The sequence below is a fragment of the Ranitomeya imitator genome, chromosome 6, assembly GCF_032444005.1.
Source record: "Ranitomeya imitator isolate aRanImi1 chromosome 6, aRanImi1.pri, whole genome shotgun sequence".
Classification (NCBI taxonomy): Eukaryota; Metazoa; Chordata; class Amphibia; order Anura; family Dendrobatidae; genus Ranitomeya; species Ranitomeya imitator.
Genome location: NC_091287.1, coordinates 560171154 through 560186979, shown reverse-complemented (window position 1 = coordinate 560186979; position 15826 = coordinate 560171154).

The following is a 15826-nucleotide window of genomic DNA, read 5'->3' as shown; positions in this document are numbered from 1 at the left end:
TGATAAGATCCTGTCTGCAGTCACCACTAGGGGGAGCTCCCTGTATACAGAGATACATGATAAGATCCTGTCTGCAGTCACCACTAGGGGAAGCTCCCTGTATACAGAGATACATGATAAGATCCTGTCTGCAGCCACCACTAGGGGGAGCTCCCTGTATACAGAGATACATGATAAGATCCTGTCTGCAGCCACCACTAGGGGGAGCTCCCTGTATACAGAGATACATGATAAGATCCTGTCTGCAACCACCACTAGGAGGAGCTCCCTGTATACAGAGATACATAATAAGATCCTGTCTGCAGTCACCACTAGGGGGAGCTCCCTGTATACAGAGATACATGATAAGATCCTGTCTGCAGCCACCACTAGGGGGAGCTCCCTGTATACAGAGATACATAATAAGATCCTGTCTGCAGCCACCACTAGGGGGAGCTCCCTGTATACAGAGATACATGATAAGATCCTGTCTGCAGTCACCACTTGGGGGAGCTCCCTGTATACAGAGATACATGATAAGATCCTGTCTGCAGTCACCACTAGGGGGAGCTCCCTGTATACAGAGATACATGATAAGAATCTGTCTGCAGCCACCACTAGGGGGAGCTCCCTGTATACAGAGATACATGATAAGAATCTGTCTGCAGCCACCACTAGGGGGAGCTCCCTGTATACAGAGATACATGATAAGATCCTGTCTGCAGTCACCACTTGGGGGAGCTCCCTGTATACAGAGACACATGATAAGATCCTGTCTGCAGTCACCACTAGGGGGAGCTCCCTGTATACAGAGATACATGATAAGATCCTGTCTGCAGCCACCACTAGGGGGAGATCCCTGTATATAGAGATACATGATAAGATCCTGTCTGCAGCCACCACTAGTGGGAGCTCCCTGTATACAGAGAAACATGATAAGATCCTGTCTGTAGCCACCACTAGGGGGAGCTCCCTGTATATAGAGATACATGATAAGATCCTGTCTGCAGCCACCACTAGGGGGAGCTCCCTGTATATAGAGATACATGATAAGATCCTGTCTGCAGCCACCACTAGAGGGAGCTCCCTGTATACAGAGATACATGATAAGATCCTGTCTGCAGTTACCACTAGGGGGAGCTCCCTGTATACAGAGATACATGATAAGATCCTGTCTGCAGCCACCACTAGGGGGAGCTCCCTGTATATAGAGATACATGATAAGATCCTGTCTGCAGCCACCACTAGAGGGAGCTCCCTGTATACAGAGATACATGATAAGATCCTGTCTGCAGTCACCACTAGGGGGAGCTCCCTGTATACAGAGATACATGATAAGATCCTGTCTGTAGCCACCACTAGGGGGAGCTCCCTGTATATAGAGATACATGATAAGATCCTGTCTGCAGCCACCACTAGGGAGAGCTCCCTGTATAGAGATACATTATAAGATCCTGTCTGCAGTCACCACTAGGGGGAGCTCCCTGTATATAGATATACATGATAAGATCCTGTCTGCAGCCACCACTAGAGGGAGCTCCCTGTATACAGAGATACATGATAAGATCCTGTCTGCAGTCACCACTAGGGGGAGCTCCCTGTATACAGAGATACATGATAAGATCCTGTCTGTAGCCACCACTAGGGGGAGCTCCCTGTATATAGAGATACATGATAAGATCCTGTCTGCAGCCACCACTAGGGAGAGCTCCCTGTATAGAGATACATTATAAGATCCTGTCTGCAGTCACCACTAGGGGGAGCTCCCTGTATATAGAGATACATGATAAGATCCTGTCTGCAGCCACCACTAGGAGGAGCTCCCTGTATACAGAGATACATGATAAGATCCTGTCTGCAGCCACCACTAGAGGGAGCTCCCTGTATACAGAGAAACATAATAAGATCCTGTCTGCAGTCACCACTAGGGGGAGCTCCTTGTATACAGAGATACATGATAAGAATCTGTCTGCAGCCACCACTAGGGGGAGCTCCCTGTATACAGAGATACATGATAAGAATCTGTCTGCAGCCACCACTAGGGGGAGCTCCCTGTATACAGAGACACATGATAAGATCCTGTCTGCAGTCACCACTTGGGGGAGCTCCCTGTATACAGAGACACATGATAAGATCCTTTCTGCAGTCACCACTAGGGGAGCTCCCTGTATACAGAGATACATGATAAGATCCTGTCTGCAGCCACCACTAGGGGGAGATCCCTGTATATAGAGATACATGATAAGATCCTGTCTGCAGCCACCACTAGGGGGAGCTCCCTGTATAGAGATACATGATAAGATCCTGTCTGCAGTCACCACTAGGGGGAGCTCCCTGTATACAGAGATACATGATAAGATCCTGTCTGCAGCCACCACTAGGGGGAGCTCCCTGTATATAGAGATACATGATAAGATCCTGTCTGCAGCCACCACTAGAGGGACCTCCCTGTATACAGAGATAAATGATAAGATCCTGTCTGCAGTCACCACTAGGGGGAGCTCCCTGTATACAGAGATACATGATAAGATCCTGTCTGCAGCCACCACTAGGGGGAGCTCCCTGTATAGAGATACATGATAAGATCCTGTCTGCAGTCACCACTAGGGGGAGCTCCCTGTATACAGAGATACATGATAAGATCCTGTCTGCAGCCACCACTAGGGGGAGCTCCCTGTATATAGAGATACATGATAAGATCCTGTCTGCAGCCACCACTAGAGGGAGCTCCCTGTATACAGAGATACATGATAAGATCCTGTCTGCAGTCACCACTAGGGGGAGCTCCCTGTATTCAGAGATACATGATAAGATCCTGTCTGCAGTCACCACTAGGGGGAGCTCCCTGTATAGAGATACATGATAAGATCCTGTCTGCAGCCAAAACTAGGGGGAGCTCCCTGTATATAGAGATACATGATAAGATCCTGTCTGCAGCCACCACTAGGGGGAGCTCCCTGTATAGAGATACATGATAAGATCCTGTCTGCAGTCACCACTAGGGGGAGCTCCCTGTATTCAGAGATACATGATAAGATCCTGTCTGCAGTCACCACTAGAGGGAGCTCCCTGTATACAGAGATACATGATAAGATCCTGTCTGCAGCCACCACTAGGGGGAGCTCCCTGTATACAGAGATACATGATAAGATCCTGTCTGCAGTCACCACTAGGGGGAGCTCCCTGTATACAGAGATACATGATAAGATCCTGTCTGCAGTCACCACTAGGGGGAGCTCCCTGTATTCAGAGATACATGATAAGATCCTGTCTGCAGTCACCACTAGAGGGAGCTCCCTGTATACAGAGATACATGATAAGATCCTGTCTGCAGCCAGCACTAGTGGGAGCTCCCTGTATACAGAGTTACATGATAAGATCCTGTCTGCAGTCACCACTAGAGGGAGCTCCCTGTATACAGAGATACATGATAAGATCATGTCTGCAGTCACCACTAGAGGGAGCTCCCTGTATATAGAGATACATGATAAGATCCTGTCTGCAGCCACCACTAGAGGGAGCTCCCTGTATACAGAGATACATGATAAGATCCTGTCTGCAGTCACCACTAGGGGGAGCTCCCTGTATTCAGAGATACATGATAAGATCCTGTCTGCAGTCACCTCTAGAGGGAGCTCCCTGTATACAGAGATACATGATAAGATCCTGTCTGCAGTCACCACTAGGGGGAGCTCCCTGTATTCAGAGATACATGATAAGATCCTGTCTGCAGTCACCACTAGAGGGAGCTCCCTGTATACAGAGATACATGATAAGATCCTGTCTGCAGTCACCACTAGGGGGAGCTCCCTGTATATAGAGATACATGATAAGATCCTGTCTGCAGCCACCACTAGAGGGAGCTCCCTGTATACAGAGATACATGATAAGATCCTGTCTGCAGTCACCACTAGGGGGAGCTCCCTGTATACAGAGATACATGATAAGATCCTGTCTGCAGCCACCACTAGGGGGAGCTCCCTGTATATAGAGATACATGATAAGATCCTGTCTGCAGCCACCACTAGAGGGAGCTCCCTGTATACAGAGATACATGATAAGATCCTGTCTGCAGTCACCACTAGGGGGAGCTCCCTGTATTCAGAGATACATGATAAGATCCTGTCTGCAGTCACCACTAGAGGGAGCTCCCTGTATACAGAGATACATGATAAGATCCTGTCTGCAGCCACCACTAGGGGGAGCTCCCTGTATATAGAGATACATGATAAGATCCTGTCTGCAGCCACCACTAGTGGGAGCTCCCTGTATACAGAGAAACATGATAAGATCCTGTCTGTAGCCACCACTAGGGGGAGCTCCCTGTATATAGAGATACATGATAAGATCCTGTCTGCAGCCACCACTAGAGGGAGCTCCCTGTATACAGAGATACATGATAAGATCCTGTCTGCAGTCACCACTAGGGGGAGCTCCCTGTATACAGAGATACATGATAAGATCCTGTCTGCAGCCACCACTAGGGGGAGCTCCCTGTATATAGAGATACATGATAAGATCCTGTCTGCAGCCACCACTAGAGGGAGCTCCCTGTATACAGAGATACATGATAAGATCCTGTCTGCAGTTACCACTAGGGGGAGCTCCCTGTATACAGAGATACATGATAAGATCCTGTCTGCAGCCACCACTAGGGGGAGCTCCCTGTATATAGAGATACATGATAAGATCCTGTCTGCAGCCACCACTAGAGGGAGCTCCCTGTATACAGAGATACATGATAAGATCCTGTCTGCAGTCACCACTGGGGGGAGCTCCCTGTATACAGAGATACATGATAAGATCCTGTCTGTAGCCACCACTAGGGGGAGCTCCCTGTATATAGAGATACATGATAAGATCCTGTCTGCAGCCACCACTAGGGGGAGCTCCCTGTATAGAGATACATGATAAGATCCTGTCTGCAGTCACCACTAGGGGGAGCTCCCTGTATACAGAGATACATGATAAGATCCTGTCTGCAGCCACCACTAGGGGGAGCTCCCTGTATATAGAGATACATGATAAGATCCTGTCTGCAGCCACCACTAGGAGGAGCTCCCTGTATACAGAGATACATAATAAGATCCTGTCTGCAGTCACCACTAGGGGGAGCTCCCTGTATACAGAGATACATGATAAGATCCTGTCTGCAGCCACCAATAGAGGGAGCTCCCTGTATACAGAGACACATGATTAGATCCTGTCTGCAGTCACCACTTGGGGGAGCTCCCTGTATACAGAGACACATGATAAGATCCTGTCTGCAGTCACCACTAGGGGGAGCTCCCTGTATACAGAGATACATGATAAGATCCTGTCTGCAGCCACCACTAGGGGGAGAGCCCTGTATATAGAGATACATGATAAGATCCTGTCTGCAGCCACCACTAGGGGGAGCTCCCTGTATAGAGATACATGATAAGATCCTGTCTGCAGTCACCACTAGGGGGAGCTCCCTGTATACAGAGATACATGATAAGATCCTGTCTGCAGCCACCACTAGGGGGAGCTCCCTGTATATAGAGATACATGATAAGATCCTGTCTGCTGCCACCACTAGGGGGAGAGCCCTGTATATAGAGATACATGATAAGATCCTGTCTGCAGCCACCACTAGGGGGAGCTCCCTGTATAGAGATACATGATAAGATCCTGTCTGCAGTCACCACTAGGGGGAGCTCCCTGTATACAGAGATACATGATAAGATCCTGTCTGCAGCCACCACTAGGGGGAGCTCCCTGTATACAGAGATACATGATAAGATCCTGTCTGCAGCCACCACTAGAGGGACCTCCCTGTATACAGAGATAAATGATAAGATCCTGTCTGCAGTCACCACTAGGGGGAGCTCCCTGTATACAGAGATACATGATAAGATCCTGTCTGTAGCCACCACTAGGGGGAGCTCCCTGTATATAGAGATACATGATAAGATCCTGTCTGCAGCCACCACTAGGGGGAGCTCCCTGTATAGAGATACATGATAAGATCCTGTCTGCAGTCACCACTAGGGGGAGCTCCCTGTATACAGAGATACATGATAAGATCCTGTCTGCAGCCACCACTAGGGGGAGCTCCCTGTATATAGAGATACATGATAAGATCCTGTCTGCAGCCACCACTAGAGGGAGCTCCCTGTATACAGAGATACATGATAAGATCCTGTCTGCAGTCACCACTAGGGGGAGCTCCCTGTATTCAGAGATACATGATAAGATCCTGTCTGCAGTCACCACTAGAGGGAGCTCCCTGTATACAGAGATACATGATAAGATCCTGTCTGCAGTCACCACTAGGGGGAGCTCCCTGTATACAGAGATACATGATAAGATCCTGTCTGCAGCCACCACTAGGGGGAGCTCCCTGTATATAGAGATACATGATAAGATCCTGTCTGCAGCCACCACTAGGGGGAGCTCCCTGTATAGAGATACATGATAAGATCCTGTCTGCAGTCACCACTAGGGGGAGCTCCCTGTATACAGAGATACATGATAAGATCCTGTCTGCAGCCACCACTAGGGGGAGCTCACTGTATATAGAGATACATGATAAGATCCTGTCTGCAGCCACCACTAGAGGGAGCTCCCTGTATTCAGAGATACATGATAAGATCCTGTCTGCAGTCACCACTAGAGGGAGCTCCCTGTATACAGAGATACATGATAAGATCCTGTCTGCAGTCACCACTAGGGGGAGCTCCCTGTATACAGAGATACATGATAAGATCCTGTCTGCAGCCACCACTAGGGGGAGCTCCCTGTATATAGAGATACATGATAAGATCCTGTCTGCAGCCACCACTAGGGGGAGCTCCCTGTATAGAGATACATGATAAGATCCTGTCTGCAGTCACCACTAGGGGGAGCTCCCTGTATACAGAGATACATGATAAGATCCTGTCTGCAGCCACCACTAGGGGGAGCTCACTGTATATAGAGATACATGATAAGATCCTGTCTGCAGCCACCACTAGAGGGAGCTCCCTGTATAGAGATACATGATAAGATCCTGTCTGCAGTCACCACTAGGGGGAGCTCCCTGTATACAGAGATACATGATAAGATCCTGTCTGCAGCCACCACTAGGGGGAGCTCACTGTATATAGAGATACATGATAAGATCCTGTCTGCAGCCACCACTAGAGGGAGCTCCCTGTATTCAGAGATACATGATAAGATCCTGTCTGCAGTCACCACTAGAGGGAGCTCCCTGTATACAGAGATACATGATAAGATCCTGTCTGCAGCCACCACTAGGGGGAGCTCCCTGTATATAGAGATACATGATAAGATCCTGTCTGCAGCCACCACTAGGGGGAGCTCACTGTATATAGAGATACATGATAAGATCCTGTCTGCAGCCACCACTAGGGGGAGCTCCCTGTATATAGAGATACATGATAAGATCCTGTCTGCAGCCACCACTAGGGGGAGCTCACTGTATATAGAGATACATGATAAGATCCTGTCTGCAGTCACCACTAGGGGGAGCTCCCTGTATTCAGAGATACATGATAAGATCCTGTCTGCAGTCACCACTAGAGGGAGCTCCCTGTATACAGAGATACATGATAAGATCCTGTCTGCAGCCACCACTAGGGGGAGCTCCCTGTATATAGAGATACATGATAAGATCCTGTCTGCAGCCACCACTAGGGGGAGCTCCCTGTATACAGAGATACATGATAAGATCCTGTCTGCAGTCACCACTAGGGGGAGCTCCCTGTATTCAGAGATACATGATAAGATCCTGTCTGCAGTCACCACTAGAGGGAGCTCCCTGTATACAGAGATACATGATAAGATCCTGTCTGCAGCCACCACTAGTGGGAGCTCCCTGTATACAGAGATACATGATAAGATCCTGTCTGCAGTCACCACTAGAGGGAGCTCCCTGTATACAGAGATACATGATAAGATCATGTCTGCAGTCACCACTAGAGGGAGCTCCCTGTATATAGAGATACATGATAAGATCCTGTCTGCAGCCACCACTAGAGGGAGCTCCCTGTATACAGAGATACATGATAAGATCCTGTCTGCAGTCACCACTAGGGGGAGCTCCCTGTATTCAGAGATACATGATAAGATCCTGTCTGCAGTCACCACTAGAGGGAGCTCCCTGTATACAGAGATACATGATAAGATCCTGTCTGCAGTCACCACTAGGGGGAGCTCCCTGTATATAGAGATACATGATAAGATCCTGTCTGCAGCCACCACTAGAGGGAGCTCCCTGTATACAGAGATACATGATAAGATCCTGTCTGCAGTCACCACTAGGGGGAGCTCCCTGTATACAGAGATACATGATAAGATCCTGTCTGCAGCCACCACTAGGGGGAGCTCCCTGTATATAGAGATACATGATAAGATCCTGTCTGCAGCCACCACTAGAGGGAGCTCCCTGTATACAGAGATACATGATAAGATCCTGTCTGCAGTCACCACTAGGGGGAGCTCCCTGTATTCAGAGATACATGATAAGATCCTGTCTGCAGTCACCACTAGAGGGAGCTCCCTGTATACAGAGATACATGATAAGATCCTGTCTGCAGCCACCACTAGGGGGAGCTCCCTGTATATAGAGATACATGATAAGATCCTGTCTGCAGCCACCACTAGGGGGAGATCCCTGTATACAGAGATACATGATAAGATCCTGTCTGCAGTCACCACTAGGGGGAGCTCCCTGTATTCAGAGATACATGATAAGATCCTGTCTGCAGTCACCACTAGAGGGAGCTCCCTGTATACAGAGATACATGATAAGATCCTGTCTGCAGCCACCACTAGGGGGAGCTCCCTATATAGAGATATACATGATAAGATCCTGTCTGCAGCCACCACTAGGGGGAGCTCCCTGTATACAGAGATACATGATAAGATTCTCTCTGCAGCCACCACTAGGGGGAGCTCCCTGTATACAGAGATACATGATAAGATCCTGTCTGCAACCACCACTAGGGGGAGCTCCCTGTATACAGAGATGCATGATAAGATCCTGTCTGCAGCCACCACTAGGGGGAGCTCCCTATATAGAGATATACATGATAAGATCCTGTCTGCAGCCACCACTAGGGGGAGCTCCCTGTATACAGAGATACATGATAAGATTCTCTCTGCAGTCACCACTAGGGGAGCTCCCTGTATACAGAGATACATGATAAGATTCTCTCTGCAGCCACCACTAGGGGGAGCTCCCTGTATACAAATACATAAGATCCTGTCTGCAGCCACCACTAGGGGGAGCTCCCTGTATACAGAGATACATGATAAGATTCTCTCTGCAGTCACCACTAGGGGAGCTCCCTGTATACAGAGATACATGATAAGATTCTGTCTGCAGCCACCACTAGGGGGAGCTCCCTGTATACAGAGATACATGATAAGATCCTGTCTGCAGCCACCACTAGGGGGAGCTCCCTGTATACAGAGATACATGATAAGATTCTCTCTGCAGTCACCACTAGGGGAGCTCCCTGTATACAGAGATACATGATAAGATTCTGTCTGCAGCCACCACTAGGGGGAGCTCCCTGTATACAGAGATACATGATAAGATTCTGTCTGCAGTCACCACTAGTGGGAGCTCCCTGCATACAGAGATACATGATAAGATACTGTCTGCAGTCACCACTAGAGGGAGCTCCCTGTATACAGAGATACATGATAAGATACTGTCTGCAGTCACCACTAGGGGGAGCTCCCTGTATACAGAGATACATGATTAGATCCTGTCTGCAGTCACCACTAGAGGGAGCTCCCTGTATACAGAGATACATGATAAGATCCTGTCTGCAGTCACCACTAGGGGGAGCTCCTTGTATACAGAGATACATGATAAGATCCTGTCTGCAGTCACCACTAGGGGGAGCTCCCTGTATACAGAGATACATGATAAGATCCTGTCTGCAGTCACCACTAGGGGGAGCTCCCTGTATACAGAGATACATGATAAGATCCTGCCTGCACCCACCACTAGGGGGAGCTCCCTGTATACAGAGATACATGATTAGATCCTGTCTGCAGTCACCACTAGTGGGAGCTCCCTGCATACAGAGATACATGATAAGATCCTGTCTGCAGTCACCACTAGAGGGAGCTCCCTGTATACAGAGATACATGATAAGATACTGTCTGCAGTCACCACTAGGGGGAGCTCCCTGTATACAGAGATACATGATAAGATCCTGTTTGCAGTCACTACTAGTGGGAGCTCCCTGTATACAGAGATACATGATAAGATACTGTCTGCAGTCACCACTAGAGGGAGCTCCCTGTATACAGAGATACATGATAAGATCCTGTCTGCAGTCACCACTAGGGGGAGCTCCCTGTATACAGAGATACATGATAAGATCCTGTCTGCAGTCACCACTAGGGGGAGCTCCCTGTGTACAGAGATACATGATAAGATCCTGTCTGCAGTCACCACTAGGGGGAGCTCCCTGTATACAGAGATACATGATAAGATCCTGTCTGCAGCCACCACTAGAGGGAGCTCCCTGTATACAGAGATACATGATAAGACCCTGTCTGCAGCCACCACTAGGGGGAGCTCCCTGTATACAGAGATACATTATAAGATCCTGTCTGCAGCCACCACTAGAGGGAGCTCCCTGTATACAGAGATACATTATAAGATCCTGTCTGCAGCCACCTCTAGGGGGAGCTCCCTGTATTCAGAGATACATGATAAGATTCTGTCTGCAGACACCACTAGGGGGAGCTCCCTGTATACAGAGATACATGATAATATTCTCTCTGCAGCCACCACTAGGGGGAGCTCCCTGTATACAGAGATACATGATAAGATTCTCTCTGCAGCCACCACTAGGGGGAGCTCCCTGTATACAGAGATACATGATAAGATCCTGTCTGCAGCCACCACTAGGGGGAGCTCCCTGTATACAGAGATACATGATAAGATCCTGTCTGCAGCCACCACTAGGGGGAGCTCCCTATATTGAGATATACAAGATAAGATCCTGTCTGCAGCCACCACTAGGGGGAGCTCCCTGTATACAGAGATACATGATAAGATTCTCTCTGCAGTCACCACTAGGGGAGCTCCCTGTATACAGAGATACATGATAAGATCCTGTCTGCAGCCACCACTAGGGGGAGCTCCCTGTATACAGAGATACATGATAAGATTCTCTCTGCAGCCACCACTAGGGGGAGCTCCCTGTATACAGAGATACATGATTAGATCCTGTTTGCAGTCACCACTAGGGGAAGCTCCCTGTATACAGAGATACATGATAAGATCTTGTCTGCAGTCACCACTAGGGGGAGCTCCCTGTATACAGAGATACATGATAAGATCCTGTCTGCAGTCACCACTAGGGGGAGCTCCCTGTATACAGAGATACATGATAAGATCCTGTCTGCAGCCACCACTAGAGGGAGCTCCCTGTATACAGAGATACATTATAAGATCCTGTCTGCAGCCACCTCTAGGGGGAGCTCCCTGTATTCAGAGATACATGATAAGATTCTGTCTGCAGACACCACTAGGGGGAGCTCCCTGTATACAGAGATACATGATAATATTCTCTCTGCAGCCACCACTAGGGGGAGCTCCCTGTATACAGAGATACATGATAGGATTCTCTCTGCAGCCACCACTAGGGGGAGCTCCCTGTATACAGAGATACATGATAAGATCCTGTCTGCAGCCACCACTAGGGGGAGCTCCCTGTATACAGAGATACATGATAAGATTCTGTCTGCAGCCACCACTAGGGGGAGCTCCCTGTATACAGAGATACATGATAAGATTCTCTCTGCAGCCACCACTAGGGGGAGCTCCCTGTATACAGAGATACATGATAAGATCCTGTCTGCAGCCACCACTAGGGGGAGCTCCCTATATATAGATATACATGATAAGATCCTGTCTGCAGCCACCACTAGGGGGAGCTCCCTGTATACAGAGATACATGATAAGATTCTCTCTGCAGTCACCACTAGGGGAGCTCCCTGTATTCAGAGATACATGATAAGATTCTGTCTGCAGCCACCACTAGGGGGAGCTCCCTGTATACAGAGATACATGATAAGATTCTGTCTGCAGCCACCACTAGAGGGAGCTCCCTGTATACAGAGACACATGATAAGATCCTGTCTGCAGCCACCACTAGTGGGAGCTCCCTGTATACAGAGATACATGATAAGATCCTGTCTGCAGTCACCACTATAGGGAGCTCCCTGTATACAGAGATACATGATAAGATCATGTCTGCAGTCACCACTAGAGGGAGCTCCCTGTATATAGAGATACATGATAAGATCATGTCTGCAGTCACCACTAGGGGGAGCTCCCTGTATACAGAGATACATGATAAGATCCTGTCTGCAGTCACCACTAGTGGGAGCTCCCTGCATACAGAGATACATGATAAGATCCTGTCTGCAGTCACCACTAGAGGGAGCTCCCTGTATACAGAGATACATGATAAGATACTGTCTGCAGTCACCACTAGGGGGAGCTCCCTGTATACAGAGATACATGATAAGATCCTGTTTGCAGTCACCACTAGTGGGAGCTCCCTGTATACAGAGATACATGATAAGATACTGTCTGCAGTCACCACTAGAGGGAGCTCCCTGTATACAGAGATACATGATAAGATCCTGTCTGCAGTCACCACTAGGGGGAGCTCCCTGTATACAGAGATACATGATAAGATCCTGTTTGCAGTCACCACTAGGGGAAGCTCCCTGTATACAGAGATACATGATAAGATCCTGTCTGCAGTCACCACTAGGGGGAGCTCCCTGTATACAGAGATACATGATAAGATCCTGTCTGCAGTCACCACTAGGGGGAGCTCCCTGTATACAGAGATACATGATAAGATCCTGTCTGCAGCCACCACTAGAGGGAGCTCCCTGTATACAGAGATACATGATAAGACCCTGTCTGCAGCCACCACTAGGGGGAGCTCCCTGTATACAGAGATACATTATAAGATCCTGTCTGCAGCCACCTCTAGGGGGAGCTCCCTGTATTCAGAGATACATGATAAGATTCTGTCTGCAGACACCACTAGGGGGAGCTCCCTGTATACAGAGATACATGATAATATTCTCTCTGCAGCCACCACTAGGGGGAGCTCCCTGTATACAGAGATACATGATAAGATTCTCTCTGCAGCCACCACTAGGGGGAGCTCCCTGTATACAGAGATACATGATAAGATCCTGTCTGCAGCCACCACTAGGGGGAGCTCCCTATATAGAGATATACAAGATAAGATCCTGTCTGCAGCCACCACTAGGGGGAGCTCCCTGTATACAGAGATACATGATAAGATTCTCTCTGCAGTCACCACTAGGGGAGCTCCCTGTATACAGAGATACATGATAAGATCCTGTCTGCAGCCACCACTAGGGGGAGCTCCCTGTATACAGAGATACATGATAAGATTCTCTCTGCAGCCACCACTAGGGGGAGCTCCCTGTATACAGAGATACATGATAAGATCCTGTTTGCAGTCACCACTAGGGGAAGCTCCCTGTATACAGAGATACATGATAAGATCCTGTCTGCAGTCACCACTAGGGGGAGCTCCCTGTATACAGAGATACATGATAAGATCCTGTCTGCAGTCACCACTAGGGGGAGCTCCCTGTATACAGAGATACATGATAAGACCCTGTCTGCAGCCACCACTAGGGTGAGCTCCCTGTATACAGAGATACATTATAAGATCCTGTCTGCAGCCACCTCTAGGGGGAGCTCCCTGTATTCAGAGATACATGATAAGATTCTGTCTGCAGACACCACTAGGGGGAGCTCCCTGTATACAGAGATACATGATAATATTCTCTCTGCAGCCACCACTAGGGGGAGCTCCCTGTATACAGAGATACATGATAAGATTCTCTCTGCAGCCACCACTAGGGGGAGCTCCCTGTATACAGAGATACATGATAAGATCCTGTCTGCAGCCACCACTAGGGGGAGCTCCCTGTATACAGAGATACATGATAAGATTCTGTCTGCAGCCACCACTAGGGGGAGCTCCCTGTATACAGAGATACATGATAAGATTCTCTCTGCAGCCACCACTAGGGGGAGCTCCCTGTATACAGAGATACATGATAAGATCCTGTCTGCAGCCACCACTAGGGGGAGCTCCCTATATAGAGATATACATGATAAGATCCTGTCTGCAGCCACCACTAGGGGGAGCTCCCTGTATACAGAGATACATGATAAGATTCTCTCTGCAGTCACCACTAGGGGAGCTCCCTGTATTCAGAGATACATGATAAGATTCTGTCTGCAGCCACCACTAGAGGGAGCTCCCTGTATACAGAGACACATGATAAGATCCTGTCTGCAGCCACCACTAGGGGGAGCTCCCTGTATACAGAGATACATGATAAGATCCTGTCTGCAGTCACCACTATAGGGAGCTCCCTGTATACAGAGATACATGATAAGATCATGTCTGCAGTCACCACTAGAGTTAGCTCCCTGTATATAGAGATACATGATAAGATCATGTCTGCAGTCACCACTAGGGGGAGCTCCCTGTATACAGAGATACATGATAAGATCCTGTCTGCAGTCACCACTAGTGGGAGCTCCCTGTATACAGAGATACATGATAAGATACTGTCTGCAGTCACCACTAGAGGGAGCTCCCTGTATACAGAGATACATGATAAGATCCTGTCTGCAGTCACCAGTAGGGGAGCTCCCTGTATACAGAGATACATGATAAGATCCTGTCTGCAGTCACCACTAGGGGGAGCTACCTGTATACAGAGATACATGATAAGATCCTGTCTGCAGTCACCACTAGTGGGAGCTCCCTGTATACAGAGATACATGATAAGATCCTGTCTGCAGTCACCACTAGAGGGAGCTCCCTGTATACAGAGATACATGATAAGATACTGTCTGCAGTCACCACTAGGGGGAGCTCCCTGTATACAGAGATACATGATAAGATACTGTCTGCAGTCACCACTAGAGGGAGCTCCCTGTATACAGAGATACATGATAAGATCCTGTCTGCAGCCACCACTAGGGGGAGCTCCCTGTATACAGAGATACATGATAAGATCCTGTTTGCAGTCACCACTAGTGGGAGCTCCCTGTATACAGAGATACATGATAAGATCCTGTCTGCAGTCACCACTAGAGGGAGCTCCCTGTATACAGAGATACATGATAAGATCCTGTCTGCAGTCACCACTAGGGGGAGCTCCCTGTATACAGAGATACATGATAAGATCCTGTTTGCAGTCACCACTAGGGGAAGCTCCCTGTATACAGAGATACATGATAAGATCCTGTCTGCAGTCACCACTAGGGGGAGCTCCCTGTATACAGAGATACATGATAAGATCCTGTCTGCAGTCACCACTAGGGGGAGCTCCCTGTATACAGAGATACATGATAAGATCCTGTCTGCAGCCACCACTAGAGGGAGCTCCCTGTATACAGAGATACATGATAAGACCCTGTCTGCAGCCACCACTAGGGGGAGCTCCCTGTATACAGAGATACATTATAAGATCCTGTCTGCAGCCACCTCTAGGGGGAGCTCCCTGTATTCAGAGATACATGATAAGATTCTGTCTGCAGACACCACTAGGGGGAGCTCCCTGTATACAGAGATACATGATAATATTCTCTCTGCAGCCACCACTAGGGGGAGCTCCCTGTATACAGAGATACATGATAAGATCCTGTCTGCAGCCACCACTAGGGGGAGCTCCCTATATAGAGATATACATGATAAGATCCTGTCTGCAGCCACCACTAGGGGGAGCTCCCTGTATACAGAGATACATGATAAGATTCTCTCTGCAG